General features: G+C 44.6%; 1 long non-coding RNA gene across 2 annotated transcripts in view; it reads right to left on the bottom strand.

Moving 5' to 3' along the window:
- Positions 1–15103, bottom strand: part of LOC122464982 — a 90662-nt gene that overhangs the window by 15482 nt on the left and 60077 nt on the right. The window contains exon 3 of one of the 2 annotated variants that reach the window (XR_006289462.1): positions 11519–11556. The exons of the other annotated variant lie outside the window; for it this stretch is intronic. This is a non-coding gene — a long non-coding RNA (uncharacterized LOC122464982). Of the gene's footprint in view, positions 1–11518; positions 11557–15103 lie in introns of those variants that run through there. 2 annotated transcript variants of the gene reach the window in all.

Genomic DNA, 15103 nt, shown 5'->3' with positions numbered 1-15103 from the left:
CGACTCTTGTGACTTCTGCCTGGACCAACCTCTGGCGCACCGAGCAGGACTCCGCCACCTGCACGCAGAGCTGGGTGTTGTGTAGCAGGGGCTCCGCGAGGAGATTCACCCCCTCTCTGGCCACCACGGACCTGGTCATTGAAAACAGTTTCCAGGTCCGGAGGAGGTCCTGGTAGAAGACTGGCAGCCCGGAGAGGTCTCTCGGAAGACCTCTCGGCTGGAGATAAAGGAGCTGCCGGTCGTATCGAGCCCTCGGAAGCGGCGCAGGAAGGCGTGCGCCAGTATGCTCCACGCCGGACTACCTGCACCATAAAGGAGCCTCTGCAGGGCCTGGAGGCGGAAGACGTGGACCTGAGTGTGCAGACATTTCAGGCCCTGCCCTCCCTCCTCCAGGGATAGATGGAGAACCCCTGCAGGGACCCAGTGCAGTCCTGACCAGAAGAACTCCAGAACCGATATCCAGAGGTTGGCCAGGAAACCCGGGGCCGGGACCAGGGTGTTGAGCCGGTACCAGAGCATGGACAGGACTAGTTGATTAAGCACCAGTGCTCTCCCTCGAAGGGAGAGGCACTGGAGTAGTCCTGTCCATTTCCGGACCTCATTTCAGTCAGTGCAGTGTGTGCAAGGAGCAGAGAGTGAGAGAATGTGCTGCTGGAGGACTGAGGAGTACAAACGCTATCTGGCATTAGGAGGAAGGTCCTGTGGTGAGGATACAGAAGGTGTTGGGAGGAGGTCATGGGGAAGTAGCCCAGGGAGTTGTAGCTGTCACACAGGTGTTACACAAAACACTATAGACAGCTGTGATCCACAGGGCCCTGGGCTGGAGCGTGGAGTAGAGGGCAGGCCCGAATTCCCTCCATTCCCCCAACTCCCTATTGGATACAGGAGGAGTTGACCTGGACTGTGGGTCCCACCAGAGGGGACGGTCCCTGGCCTGCCCCCTGACCCATTAGGTGGACCAGCAGAGACTGTGGGGATTGTTCTCCTTTCTTTTCCCCATGCTGGCCAGTGATGAGGTTAGCTGAGCGAATGGCAGGTTTGAGCCACTAGCAAAAGTGGCCAAACTCAGGGCTGCCATGAATCTCTGAGGCAAGCAAATCTGCCAGTAAGCACAGGACCCACCAAGAGGAGGAACTTTGTCACTGTGTGTATGTATTGCTTGTCATTTAGCTCCAGAACAGGTTTGTGCTCCAGTGTTTGGCGGCCAAAACCTTGGGAAAAAAATGTAGCTCAACTTGCCCAACTGGTCAGCGTGGAGCTATGTGTTCTAAGGAAACGTATTGGATTTTGACACTATTTGCGCCCTGTGATGCTGCCAATGCAAACGTGGCAGTAGCATAGGACTGACTTTTTTTTTTTAAAGGAAAAATGGGTTCAGTGTTCATTAACGTAGGTTAAAAAAATGAATGAAAAAGGGCTGCTTTTGCTTCCTTTCTTGCAGAAATTTTGCAACTGTTGAATGTTTGTTTCAGAGGCACTGGGGCTGAAGTGGACTTTTTGTCTGGGTAAGGACTGCAGGGTCAAGTCCATAGCTTTTAAATGTGTTCATATACTATATACTCCAGTGCTCATTTTATCCCTAAGAATTCCTTCTTTACAAAGTAACCTCCTGTGTCTAAGAAGTGCTGAGGTCTGCTTCTCTCATTGACATGCATAATAATGAGTGCTCAGCATTCTCACCCTCAGGAAAAAGCACAAATAATGTATGTTACATGGCCAGAATACTTTGCAGTGTGAAAAACAGAGAGGGCAATAAATGAGACAAAACTTTAGATTACGCTGCTATTGCGTCTATAAACTCCCAAAGCTCTTAATGAAAGCTGGTTGGGAAAAAATGAACATCATTGGTGACAAATTTTTGTGGAAATTTATAATTTTTAAATTATTACCTATTCTAATTTTAATATGTTATTTCAACAGACAAGCAAATTGTGACTTTGTGATGAAGCAGAGAGGCACACTGGCAGCAAGAGGGTTAAGGAGAGCCTGTGGACCCAGTAACCTGCCCTGCTACACTAGCAGCCAATGTCAGGCATGAAGAGGGGAATTAAAAGGAAGAGACTTGGACTAACTGAGGACTGACCAGGAAGGAAAGTCGAGCTTTGCTACACCCTTTATGAGGGAAGTCTTGTTCCAGCCAAGAGCCTAAGGCAGCTTGCTATCTGGACGAGCCGTTTGGTGGATGGGATGACTAGGTCCAGGAAGAAGAACAACATGGAGACAAGCCTGGAGCAGGAGGGTAGAGTCCTGCTGACCAGTCATTGGATGATCCTGATTTTTAGTTCACGGTTTTCATTTTTGTATTGGACAGGGTAGGACAGTTCAGTGAGGGGCAATGCTTCAACCGTCAGGGATCTAAGGCAGCAGAGTCCTGCCCTGATAGGCCACAACGGGGCTGTGCCTAGACAACCCGATTACAGTCTTATAAGAGTGCTCCCTGTACCTTTGGAGAGGGCATTGTTTTGCACTGCTTGCACTTTTTCCCATCATACTTGAATAATTTGCATTTTCTATAGTATATATGGAAAACTGAAAATGTTTTATAAAGACACAGACTTTCCCTGGAGCACAGATGAACAATATTTGAGTTTTGCAATTACAGCAACTTAAAGTTACTTAGTTGCTTGTTAGAGAGACCTTAGGTGTAGGGAATATTTGCAAAGAACACAAAGCACTGTCAATTTAAAGAAATATTTAGTCTCTTAAAACGTGCTCAATTTTGGATTTTGAATACCTTTCCCCACCCAAATTCCAAATATGGAGTTTTTGGCTTTATTCATTAACAAGATAACTACTAGCCACAACTCTGGTTCAGATTCCAAATATCAATGAAGTTAGAGAGTGTTGAGTTCAAGAGTTTTAATCTGGGACTCTGTCTACTAAAAGTCAGTTCATACTTATTAAAATCTATGTGAAAAGAAAAGACCAATGGCTTAATGTTTTCCTGGGATTAATAGAAGAAACTGAAAATGGTTTATAGAAAGATGTTCCCTGAAGAGTGGATTTAAGCTTAATGGAAATATGGATATTTTTTTCTGTAAAGAGGAGAAGCAACCAGAAATAAAATTGGCAAAGGTGGTTGATTTGAACTGTCTGAGTGAATGAATTCACATCAGTCCATAAATTCAGTCTCTCACACTTTACTAAGATATCAAAATTATTTTAATCATATTTGTGGTATCCAACTTAAAGGCTTCCATCTGGTTTACCAGCAAAATAGAAAATGACTGTCCTTGCCCATATTCCTCATGATTAGCAGGGTTTGAAATTACCCTACCTTTTAATTTAAGGGACACCTTAAATTACCTGACACCAGTCCCAGTGTTGTGCTGTATAGGTATCTGTTTGTTGTTACAAAATATCTTTGTAAAATAATGGCACATTTTCATCAATGATCTGGAAGCAAGTACAAAATTGCTGCTGCTAAAATTTGTAGATGACCAAGTTTGGTAGAGTGGTAAATAATGATGAAGACAGGGCAGTCATTCAGAACAAGCTATATCACTTAGTAAGCTGAGCCCATTTGAACAAAATGTAGTTTAAGTCAGCCAAATGCAGAGTTATCTATCTAAGGAAGCAATGCAGGTCATATCTACAGAATGGGGGACTGTGCCTTGGAAAGCAGTGACTCTGAAAGGATGTAGGGATCAGAGTGGACAAGCAATTGAACATGAGTTCCCAGTGTAGCTCTGTAGCAAAAAAAGGCTAATGTGATGCTTGGATGTTATGCCAGGGGCTGTACTCACCACTGGACAGTGCCACCTCCTAGCAGTTCTGAGGATTAGCTCAACCAGGTCAACACCCCTTCCTGAGCTACACTCTGCACCACAGTGTCTCTTAGGCCATCTGCAGCCCCTCTCCCACTCTAGGAGCTGCTGCCACTTCTCTGTGACTCTGCCCTCTAGCCAGGTCACTCCCCAGGTAGTAAAATCCTTCCACACAAATGGTCTCAAGCAGTCTTTTCAGGCACTGCCTGATGGTGCTACTTCTCCAGTGACCAGTGGTGGAAGCCAGGTCCACCCACTATTCCCAGTTCCAATCCAGGGACTCTATATCTGACAAATGTGGTCTGCTTTTCCTCCCACTCTGTTGCTTCTTCCATGGAGTCCTTCCTACAGCTTCCGGTCCCACCCCCTGGGTGTAGAAGCTCAAACTCTGACCTCTCAGGAAGTAACTACAGAAACCTGTGGCCTCAAATACACCTCCCTTCTCCTAGGAAGTGACTGCAGACTACTTGCCTGCAGCCCCTCTCTAGTCTCAGCTTCCAGGCTTTATAAACCCAGCCTAGCTTCTCCCCGAGCTGGACTTCATCAGCCAATTAGGTCTTTGCATGTCCTGGCTTTCCTCCAGGTGCAGCCTATAGGTTAATTGGCCTAATCTACCCCTTCAGGCCTTGTGTGGGGTGGACACCCCATCACAGATGTATAAACAGGGAGTAGTAAGTAGCACTAAGGAGGTGAAGCTACCTCTTTTACACTGCATTGGTGAGACTGATACTGGAATACTGTGAACAGTTCTGGTGTTATCATTTTAAAAAAGGATGTTGAAAAATTGGAGGGGTGCAGAGAAGAGCCACTAAAATGATTTGGCGGCTGGAGAAAATGCCTTACAGTAAGAGACTTAAAGAGCTCAGTTTGTTCAGCTTATCAAAATGAAGATAGAGATGTGACTTGATTACAGTGTATAAGTACCTTCACGGGGAGAAAATACCAGGTACCAAAGGGCTCTTATCTAGTGGACAAAGGCATAATGATTGGAACCAGATGCTAAACAAATTCATGTTAGAAATTAGGCACATATTTTCGACGGTGAGGGAGATTAACTATTGGAACAAACCACCAAGGGAAGAGGTGGATTCTCCATTTCTGTTGTCTTTAAATCAAGACTGGATGCCTTTCTGGAAATTATACCACAGCCAGACACAAATTACTAGGTTCATACATGGGTGACTGGGTGAAATGTAATGGTTTTAATGATCTTGTAGTTCCTTCTGGGCTTAAACTCTCTGAATCTATGAATTTTCGGCACTTTGGGTCATTAAGAGTGACATATGTTATCTTGCTATTCAGGCTGATCATTTGATTGCTCTCTTCCACAAGAATGGCAGGTCCTCTTTATCTTCGTGCCCATTTCTATGTGTCAGCAGCAAGTTTTTCCCCACATTCAGAAAGGCATGCGTAGCTCTAGTGCCTGCACAGCTTTATGGGCATACTGACCAACGTTTTCAAATTAATGTCAGGGAGATTTGTGGTGATGACTGGGTCAAATATGAATGAATTGTGTTGTGACCTGGGTTGCAGTTCCACTCGGGTTTGGCCCACCAAAAGTGGTTGGACCATCACTTGGGTGCCTCCCTGGCTCTGTGGCCTATACTGTTGCATATAAGTGGCTAACACACATGATTGTGGATAATGCAGTTGATTTTTTTATTTTAACATAAATGGAAGTTTTTTGTTATTTTTATGTGGCAGATAACATTGTTAAATCAGGAGTCAGGAGTGTTTTGGTTGTACATGGAGGTCCTCCTGACATCCTGGGAGACTTGGTCAGTAAGCTTACAGTATCAGTCACAAAGGTACCAACAACAGAGCATCTAGACAGAGGATCTTTCAGTGATAAATCAGCAGTTTCCAAAATATGATTCACAGTTGAATAGTGATCCACTCTGCCTTTGCATGTAGTCTGTGCACAGCTGAGCAGTTGTCTCCACCCCCTTGATTCCACTGCAGGCTGGATGCCAACAGAAGGAAGACTAGAGACCACTGTTCTATAAAAAGAGCCTTTTCCTTCTGACTTGGCACTTGTAGGCCTAACTGCAGTCAGTTGCAGGTCCAGGGACACCAGTCAGAGGGAGCTACCAAGGGCTGGGGGGAAAATATCTGGGATCCAGGCCTTGTACCCAGTCCAAGGAGGTACTTTAGGAATCCAGGCTGACAGCCATCAAGGGATGTAAGTAGCTGTGAAACTGAGGCAGGGAATGTAGTGTCGGTTGAAGGAGGGACCAAGGCCTGCATACAGCCGCACAGAGCTAGGAGAGGAAGGAAGCTTGGAAGAGTGTGACTAGGAAGAGGGATCTGGATAAGTTAAAGGGGCCATGAGTGGGTTGTGGGGTTGGAAAATGGATTTGGATGAGAGAGTGGCAGGTTGAAACAAAATTGGTTTGGTAGTGGGAGGGAGAGACGAGTCCGTCAGTGTAACAAGTCCACTCTTCCCAACTGCCTGTGTCTTGCCCCCAGTATTTCCTTCTCCACCAGGCACACAGATTAAGATTTTATGTACATTCAAGGAATTACTACAGCTGCTAGAGGGACATTATCAGCTTGAGCAACAGAGTATGATTTGGGGAGGAGGAGGTGTTACGTAACATTGCTCTGGTAAGACTTGCCTACTATGGAAAATTTTGAGAACCTCTGTGATAGACGAATGATAGCTATACTAGGTGAGAGATCGGGTTGTAGTAAAAATTTGTGGTGTGGTGGAACAGATAGATGGGATGGGTCACAGAATCCTAGAAATTAGAGCTAGAGTAGACCAAGTAGGTCATCTGTTCATCCTCCACGCCAGTTCAAGCATTTTGTTCTAATGCTTTTTATCCAGCCTAATTTTAAATGACCTGAGTGATGTCACTTGAATTGATTCTCCTGGGATAGTATTCTGCAATCAAATAGAACATACTGTGAGGGAGCTCTATTGCCTAAAAATTCCTCTCTTTAATTTCCTCCCATTACGCCTAGTTATGTCCCCTTAAACAATTCCTCTCCCTCTTTCATGCTCATATTCCTTAGTCAAGCTGTACATAGGTTGCCCTTTTAATCTTTTCTCATAAATCAGCCCTTCAGGCCACCTAATAATTTTTGTTGCTCTTTCCAGTAAGTCTACAGCTCTCTGGTACTAACACAGGAAGAGAAACGGCTCTGTGACATGTTATCTCTGCAAACGTACCTTAAAATTGCACTAGTCATTTTGATGCAAATCCTATTACAAACTCATACCTAAAGAACTCAGGCATCTCAGCTCACCACTGTCCCTATTTTCTCCCTCTTGTTGAACAGGCAAAGGGCATCATGGGACTTGAGGCAGAAGGTCCTGCAATATGGCATTGTGGGTTTCCATATTCACTGAGTCATTGATCTGCTTTTCAGATTTTCTCAGTATGGAAGTAAAAAAAAATATTTTTTAACCTTCTTATTCATAACTTCCAGCTCAACAAACTTACCCTAGGCTCTGACTGTCAGGCTGGGTTCTTTCCATTTCACACATCACTAGTAATAAGGGTTCAGTTGCCAAATAACAGATGAAAGGTGGGAAAATTAGTTTTACATTTTATCAATTCCGTATTTAATCCCTTTCCCCTTTGATATAACTTCTGACTCCATATTGCAAGACTTATTTTTGGTCTCTTGACTTGGAAGTCAATTGGGATCTTTCAACAACACTAAAATTTACTATAATAATTAAGGGAGCACATTGAACTCCATTTACTCTACTTTGGTTTAAAGCACCAATGTTGCAGATGAAGCTTTAAAATAATGTAAAGTAAAAAGAGGTCAATGTGCTCCCTTCTCCTTTTTCTTTTATAGTAAATTTTTATACGACAAGACAACACATCTCGGGGCTTCAACAACCAAAGATTCAACAGCCAAGGATTCATCAGTTATTATTAGAGTAGCTCTTGCCTTGCTCAGCCTCTCCTTTACAGCAGGCATGGCAGTTCTTTATATCAACAGGCCCTGTAGATGAGGAAAACCCTGCTGGTACTGGCCTTCTCCCCTCTTCGACACCTTCTAATCCAGCTGCACCCACATCCTGGTGTAAGGGGGAAGGGACAGTGTGCCAAGTGCAGGCTGGAGGAATACCAGGGGGAAGTAGAGCCAAGTTCCTCTACTCCTGATCCTGGAGCTTACACCAGTGACAGAAGCTTGTCTCTCTTACTAACAGAAAGTGGTCCAATAAAAAATATTACCTCACCCACCTTTCTCACCAGTGACAAAAGTAAGAGTAGGATTCTTGATGCTCTAACTTTCACTAGGGCTGGAATGCCAAGAACCAGGGGACTGCAGCTGGCTCTCTCTGGTTGCCACTCTCTGTTTGGACATAATGGAGAATCTAAGGGTATGTCTACACTATGAAATTAGATTGATATTTTAGAAGTTGATTTTTATAAATCAATTTTATACAGTCGATTGCATATGTCCACACTACGCGCATTAAGTCTGTGGAATGTGTCCTCACTACCGTGGCTAGCATCAACTTACGGAGCGGTGCACTGTGGGTAGCTATCCCACAGTTCCCGCAGTCTCCGCTGCCCCTTGGAATTCTGGGTTAACCTCCCAATGCCTGATGGGTCAAAAACATTGTTGCAGGTGGTTTTGGGTACATGTCATAAGTCACCCCTCCCTCTGTGAAAGCAATGGCAGACAATTGTTTTGTGCCTTTTTTCCGTGCGGATGCCATACTGCTTTTAGCAGACAGTGCAGTAGGACTGCTAACTGTCATCATCCATCGCTTCCGCTGCAACTCTGCTCTCCTGCTCTCATGAATCCACCTCGCAGGTCCTCTTGTTGTTCTCTATAAATATCTATTCTGTGGCATCTGTCGTCAGCCACCGCTTCCGCTGCAACTCTGCTCTCCTGCAGATGCCATACCACAGCAAGCATGGAGCCCACTCAGATCACCGTGGCAGTTATGAGCATTGTAAACACCTTGCGCATTTATCCTGCAATATATGCAGAACCAGAACCTGCAAAAGCAGGCGAGGAGGCAATGGCAGTGCGGTGACGAGAGTGATGAGGACATGGACACAGACTTCTCTCAAAGTACGGGCCCTGGCAATTTGCACATCCTGGTGGCAATGGGGCAGGCTCATGCCGTGGAATGCTGATTCTGGGCCTGGGAAACAAGCACAGACTGGTGGGGCTGCATACTGTTGCGGGTCTGGGATGATTCCCAGTGGCTGCAAAACTTTCGCATGTATAAGGGCACTTTCATGGAACTTTGTGACTTGCTTTCCCCTGCCCTGAAGCACAAGAATACCAAGATGAGAGCAGCCCTCACAGTTCACAAGTGAGTGACAGTAGTCCTCTGGAAGCTTGCAACGCCAGACAGCTACCAGTCAGTTGGGAATCAATTTGGAGTGGGCAAATCTACTGTGGGGGCTGCTGTGATCCAAGTAGCCAACGCAATCACTGAGCTGCTGCTATCAAGGGTAGTGACTCTGGGAAATGTGCAGGTCCTAGTGGATGGCTTTGCTGCAATGGGATTACCGAACTGTGATGGGGCGCTAGATGGAACGCATATCCCTATCTTGGGACCAGATCACCAAGGTAGCCAGTACGTAAAAGAGCAAGGGATACTTTTCAATGGTGCTGCAAGAACTGGTGGATCACAAGAGACGTTTCACCAACATCAACGTGGGATGGCCAGGAAAGGTACATTATGCTCGCACCTTCAGGAACTCTGGTCTGTTTGAACAGCTGTAGGAAGAGACTGACTTCCCAGACCAGAAAATAACTGTTGGGGATGTTGAAATGCCTATAGTTATCCTTGGGGACCCAGCCTACCCCTTAATGCCAGGGCTCATGAAGCCATACACAGGCACCCTGGACAAGTAGTAAGGAGCTGTTCAACTATAGGCTGAGCAAGTGCAGAATGGTGGTAGAATGTGCATTTGGACATTTAAAAGTGCGCTGGCGCAGTTTACTGACTCGGTTAGACCTCAGCGAAACCAATATTTCCATTGTTATTGCTGCTTGCTGTATGCTCCACAATATCTGTGATAGTAAGGGGGAGATGTTTATGGTGGGGTGGGAGGTTGAGGCAAATCGTCTGGCCGCTGATTATGCGCAGCTGGACACCAGGGCGATTAGAAGAGCACAGCAGGACACGCTGCACATTTGAGAAGCTTTGAAAACCAGTTTCATGACTGGCCAGGCTATGGTGTGACAGTTCTCTTTGTTTCTCCTTGATGAAAACCCGCCCCCTTGGTTCACTCTACTTTCCTGTAAGCCAACCGCCCTCCCCGCTTCGATCACCACTTGCAGAGGCAATAAAGTCGTTGTTTCAAAATCATGCATTCTTTATTAATTGATCACACAAATAGGGGGATAACTGTCAAAGTAGCCCAGGAGGGGTAGGGAAGGAGGGAAGCACCGGGTGGGGTGGTGGATGAAGGGAGCAGGGAAGAACAAGGCCACACTGCACTTCAAAACTTATTGAATGCCAGCATTCTGTTGTTTGTGCAGTCCTCTGGGGTGGAGTGGCTGGGTGCCCGGAGCCCCCCCCCCAGCCCCGTCCGCGTTCTTGGGCATCGGGGTGAGGAGGATATGGAACTTGGCGAGGAGGGCGGGTGGTTACACTGGGGCTGCAGTGGTAGTCTGTGCTCCTGCTGCCTTTCCTGCAGCTCCACCAGACGCCACAGCATATCAGTTTGATCCCCCAGTAGCCTCAGCATTGCATTCTGCCTCCTCTCATCATGCTGTTGCCACCTCTCCTTTTGCTCCTGCAACCTCTCATCTTGCTCGTCCCTCCTGTCCTCGCGTTCATTTTCTGCTTTCCTGGACTCTGCCATTGTTTGCCTCCATGCATTCTGCTGAGCTCTTTCAGTGCTGGAGGACTGCATGAGCTCAGAGAACATTTCATCGCGAGTGCATTTTTTTTCTGCCTTCTTATCTGTGCTAGCCTCTGGGACGGTGGTGATAGGGGGAGTGTTGAAACATTTGCAGCTGTGGAAGGAAAGAAAGGGAGAGTAGTATTTAAAAAGGCACATTTTAGAGAACAATGCCTAGACTCTCTTTCATGGTGAGCCAAGCTGTTAACATTACATAGCACATGTGCTTTCGGTACAAGGTCGCATTTGCCTCTTATATTGAGGGCCTGCTGGTTTGCTGTGAGAGATCACACATGCAGGGCTGGGCAACAAAATTCGGCTTGCAGGCAGCCATGGTAAGCCACAGTCTTTCAGCTTCTTCAACCTTCATAACATGTGGGAATGGTTTCAAACAACAGCACCCTCCTTTCCCATACCAAGCACCCATTTGGTTGGCCATTTAAAAGGAGGGGCTGCGGTTTTTGGGTTAACGTGCAGCACAAACCCAACTAACCCCCCCCACACACACACACCCAATTCTCTGGGATGATCATTTCACCCCTCCTCCCACTGTGTGACCAGTATCAGGGAAGATCCCTGCCAGCCAAACGCAAACAGCTCAGCGTGAACACCCCCCCACCATGTGGCTAAAAGCGGGGATGGTTTCTTTTCAGCTATAGGCAAACAGCCCAGCAGGAACGGCCACCTCTGAATGTCCCCTTAATAATGTCCCTGGAGGATTTCTGCTCCATCCCCAGACACGTTAATAGACTTTTCCAGTAGCTGTACTGGCTGCGAATGCATCCGAACTCCTCAGGGCAAATTAATCATTAAACACTCTTGCTTTTAAACCATGTATTATATTTACAAAGGTACACTTACCAGAGGTCCCTTTTCCGGCTTTGTGGTCCGGGAGCCCGCCTTGGGAGGGTTGGGAGGGTATTGGCTCCAGGGTAATAAACCGTTCCTGGCTGTTGGGGAGAACAGTTTCTCCATTTGCCTGTTGTGCACTATCCTCCTCATCATCATCTTCCTGATCCCCAAAATCCTCATCCCTGTTGCGTGAGACTCCCCCTTTGCAGGTGTCCATGGACAGGGGTGGGGTAGTGGTAGGGGCTCCCCCTAGAATTGCATGCAGCTCATCATAGAAGCGGCATGTCTGGGGCTCTGACCCGGAGCGGCCGTTTGCCTCTTTGGTTTTTTGGTAGGCTTGCCTAAGCTCCTTAATTTCTATGTGGCTCTGCTGCGGGTCCCTGTTTTAGCCTCTGTCCATCATGCCCTTGGACATTTTTTTCAATATATTGGCATTTCATTTTTTGGAACGGAGTTTTGATAGCATGGATTCCTCTCCCCATACAGCGATCAGATCCAGTACTTCCCATTCAGTCCATGCTGGAGCTCTTTTGCGATTCTGGGACTGCATGGTCACCTGTGCTGATGAGCTCGCCACGCTGGCCACACAGGAAATGAAATTCAAAAGTTCCTGGGGCTTTTCCTGTGTACCTGGCTAGTGCATCTGAGTTGAAAGTGCTGTCCAGAGCAGTCACAATGGAGCACTCTGGGATAGCTCCTGGAGGCCAATACCATCAAATTGCGTCCACACTACCCCAAATTCAACCCAGCGAGGTTGATTTCAGTACTAATCCCCTCATCGGGGAGGAGTACAGAAATCTATTTTAAGAGCCCTTTAAGTTGACAAAAGTGTCTGTCATGTGGACGGGTGCAGGGTTAAATCGATCTAATGCTGCTAAATTTGACCTAAACTCGTAGTGTAGACCAGGGCTAAGACTGCATAGGTGTCATTCAGGTTGCAGAACCCTTATTACTAGTGATGTGTGAAATGGAAAGAACCCAACCTGACAGTCAGAACCCAGGGTGAGTTTGTGGGGTTGGAAGTTATGAATAAGAAGGTTAAAAAAAATTTTTTTTACTTCCATACTGAGAAAATCTGAAAAGCAGATCAGTGACTCAGTGAATATGGAAACCCACAATGCCATATTGCAGGACCGCCTGCCTCAAGTCCCATGATGCCCTTTGCATGTTCAATGAGAGGGAGAAAATAGGGCAAATGGTGAGCTGAGATGCCTGAGTTTTTAGGTATGAGTTTGTAATAGGATTTGCGTCAAAATGACTAGTGCAATTTTAGAGTATATTTGCAGAGATAACACATCACAGAGCAATTTCTTTCCCTGTGTTAGTACCAGAGAGCTGTAGACTTACTGGGAAGAGCAACAAAAATTATTAGGTGGTCTGAAGGACTGATTTATGAGAAAAGATTAAAAGGGCAACCTATGTACAGCTTGACTAAGCAATATGAGCACTCTCTGTTTGGACACAGTGGAGAATCTAAGACTGCATAGGTGTCATTCAGCCTGCAGAGTTGTAGTTTTCTAATTTGTGTTGACTGTGAAATCAAACAAATTTGAGAATAAGCTGCTCAGAGGACAATCATATTGTTAGGAGAGGGGGGATCTCAGTGTTTCTCTTCCTTTTTAAATTCTGACAATGAAGGTTTGAGTGGCTTGTATGGATAGGAGACGGAATGCTGGGGAGATACTAGCAAACAAAGGGGGCATGTTTTTGATTTAAAGCTAAAGTAACAAATGCTAAAAATGGTAAGGAGGTGGAAATGCACAGCTGGGAGACAGATGAGTTGTAGGATGAGAGGAAGAGACATTGCTAAAATACATTTTTAAAGTTACATTTTTTCCAGTATATAAAGTTAATTTGGAGTGGAATATGAAGCATCATGTGGGCAGCTAAGTCAACAGAGTAATTTTTCTGGCATAATTTCATCATTGAGTAAAAGAGGGTTAATTAAAAAAAAATCTTACTATATATTGCATTACATATAAAGTGGGAACATTTACTAATAGATAAATTAATTGTCTGTGTATGTGATTTATATTAGAAGTGGAACGAAGACTATGAAACAAAATTTTGAAGCAATTGTCTGTTGCATAACAGCTGGTGAGTAGCCTTAGGTCCAAGTCCTTCACCAGGATCAAGTGGAAATAAAGGTCTGCCTACTCTGACCTCATTGTAGGATCGAAGATTTAGCTTCCCTGATCCTGCAGAGAAGGCTATTTGAAAGTGATAAGTGGCTGTGCAGTTTCTGCTGTGTTTGAGGTGAAAATGTAGTGAAGGTTATACGGATATGTAATAAGATACAGCAACTGTATGTAAATCACTGTCCTCTGTGTACTTAAATGTCTCTGAATTCTGTCCTTGGATATGTGAAGACATCTCTCCTAGAAGTCAATAGAAGCTGTGCATGTGAACCCATAGGCAAAATATCATTTTTAAATTATATTTTAATGTGTATCTTGTATTTATTCACTGCTGAAAGATCTGTAACTATTTTTTTAAAATTTTAACTAAAAAAACTCTGCTTTTTGCTTCGGTTTAATAACAGTAATAGTGTTATTATGTTAAATATATGCCAGTGTTACCATGACAAAGCAAATAACTTTGTAAATTGGGTACCGATCTTTTAAAAAGATATATAAAATTGTCTTGTCTTTTTATAGTAAAGCATTCTACACATTAGAAACTACATAAGTTAAACGTTCAGATTTTTCAGCATTAATACACATGTAAAATGTACTTAGAAAAATGTCTATATGTATTTTGTTGTACTCACATTGTTAGAGTGCTTATCGAAGACCTCTCAGAAAGTCTACTTATTCCTACTTTGTTTTTAAAATACTGACAGACTAAGAAATATGTAAAGTGTGATGCAAACCAACAAAAGCCAGGAAATTAAAATTCTTAAAGCTGACCCCTAGGGCCAATCTTATGTCACCGTTAGGAGAAAAATGTCATCTTGAGATGAAGTAACGACAGGGTAAAACCTTTGCTTTAAGTTATTCGTAGCCAACCTTGTTTCATGGGTAAACATGCCTTTAAAAATGACAAACAACACATCAAGGGATAGCTAAGAAAATCACCTAAGGTAACTTTCTTTGGGATTTCTTATTGCATCTAGTCTTTTTATTTTTGCCTTCTACATTACAAACTCCCCAGGACAGAGACTGTATTGATAGCTGTGTCTTGTGCATTATCAAGTCCATGTTTTGTGCTTAGTACTAGTAGTAGTAGTAATAATAATAATTAATAATGTGGTCTCACAGAAATCTATATCAAGGCCATGATTCTGTAAAGACATGCTACAGTGATTTCTTGGGAGTAAGGAGACGCACAGCAGGGTTTTCACTACCTATAAAGCTCACTAATGAGCAATCCTGCGGCCTGGTACAAAGCCCACTGAGGGAGTCCTTTGATTCTTTGGATCAGGTCCAAATCGAAATTATAACACTGCTCCTGCTCTCATAGAAGTATTTTACAAGTTTTTTCACTGATTTCAGTGGGCACAGGGTTAGGCCCTGCTTTTGGTTTGTATGAGATCAGTAATCATCAGTTGATGCCTGAGCTACTCTTTTAGTACATCTATAGTAAAATGATCTTAGAAGTTCAGATTAAGTTCAAACGGTAACTCAGTGCCCTGTACCAAAATGA

This window comes from Chelonia mydas, chromosome 3 (genome assembly GCF_015237465.2).
Source record: "Chelonia mydas isolate rCheMyd1 chromosome 3, rCheMyd1.pri.v2, whole genome shotgun sequence".
Lineage (NCBI taxonomy): Eukaryota > Metazoa > Chordata > Testudines > Cheloniidae > Chelonia > Chelonia mydas.
Note: the sequence above shows the minus strand (reverse complement) of the source record. Positions and strands in the feature narration are given on the sequence as shown.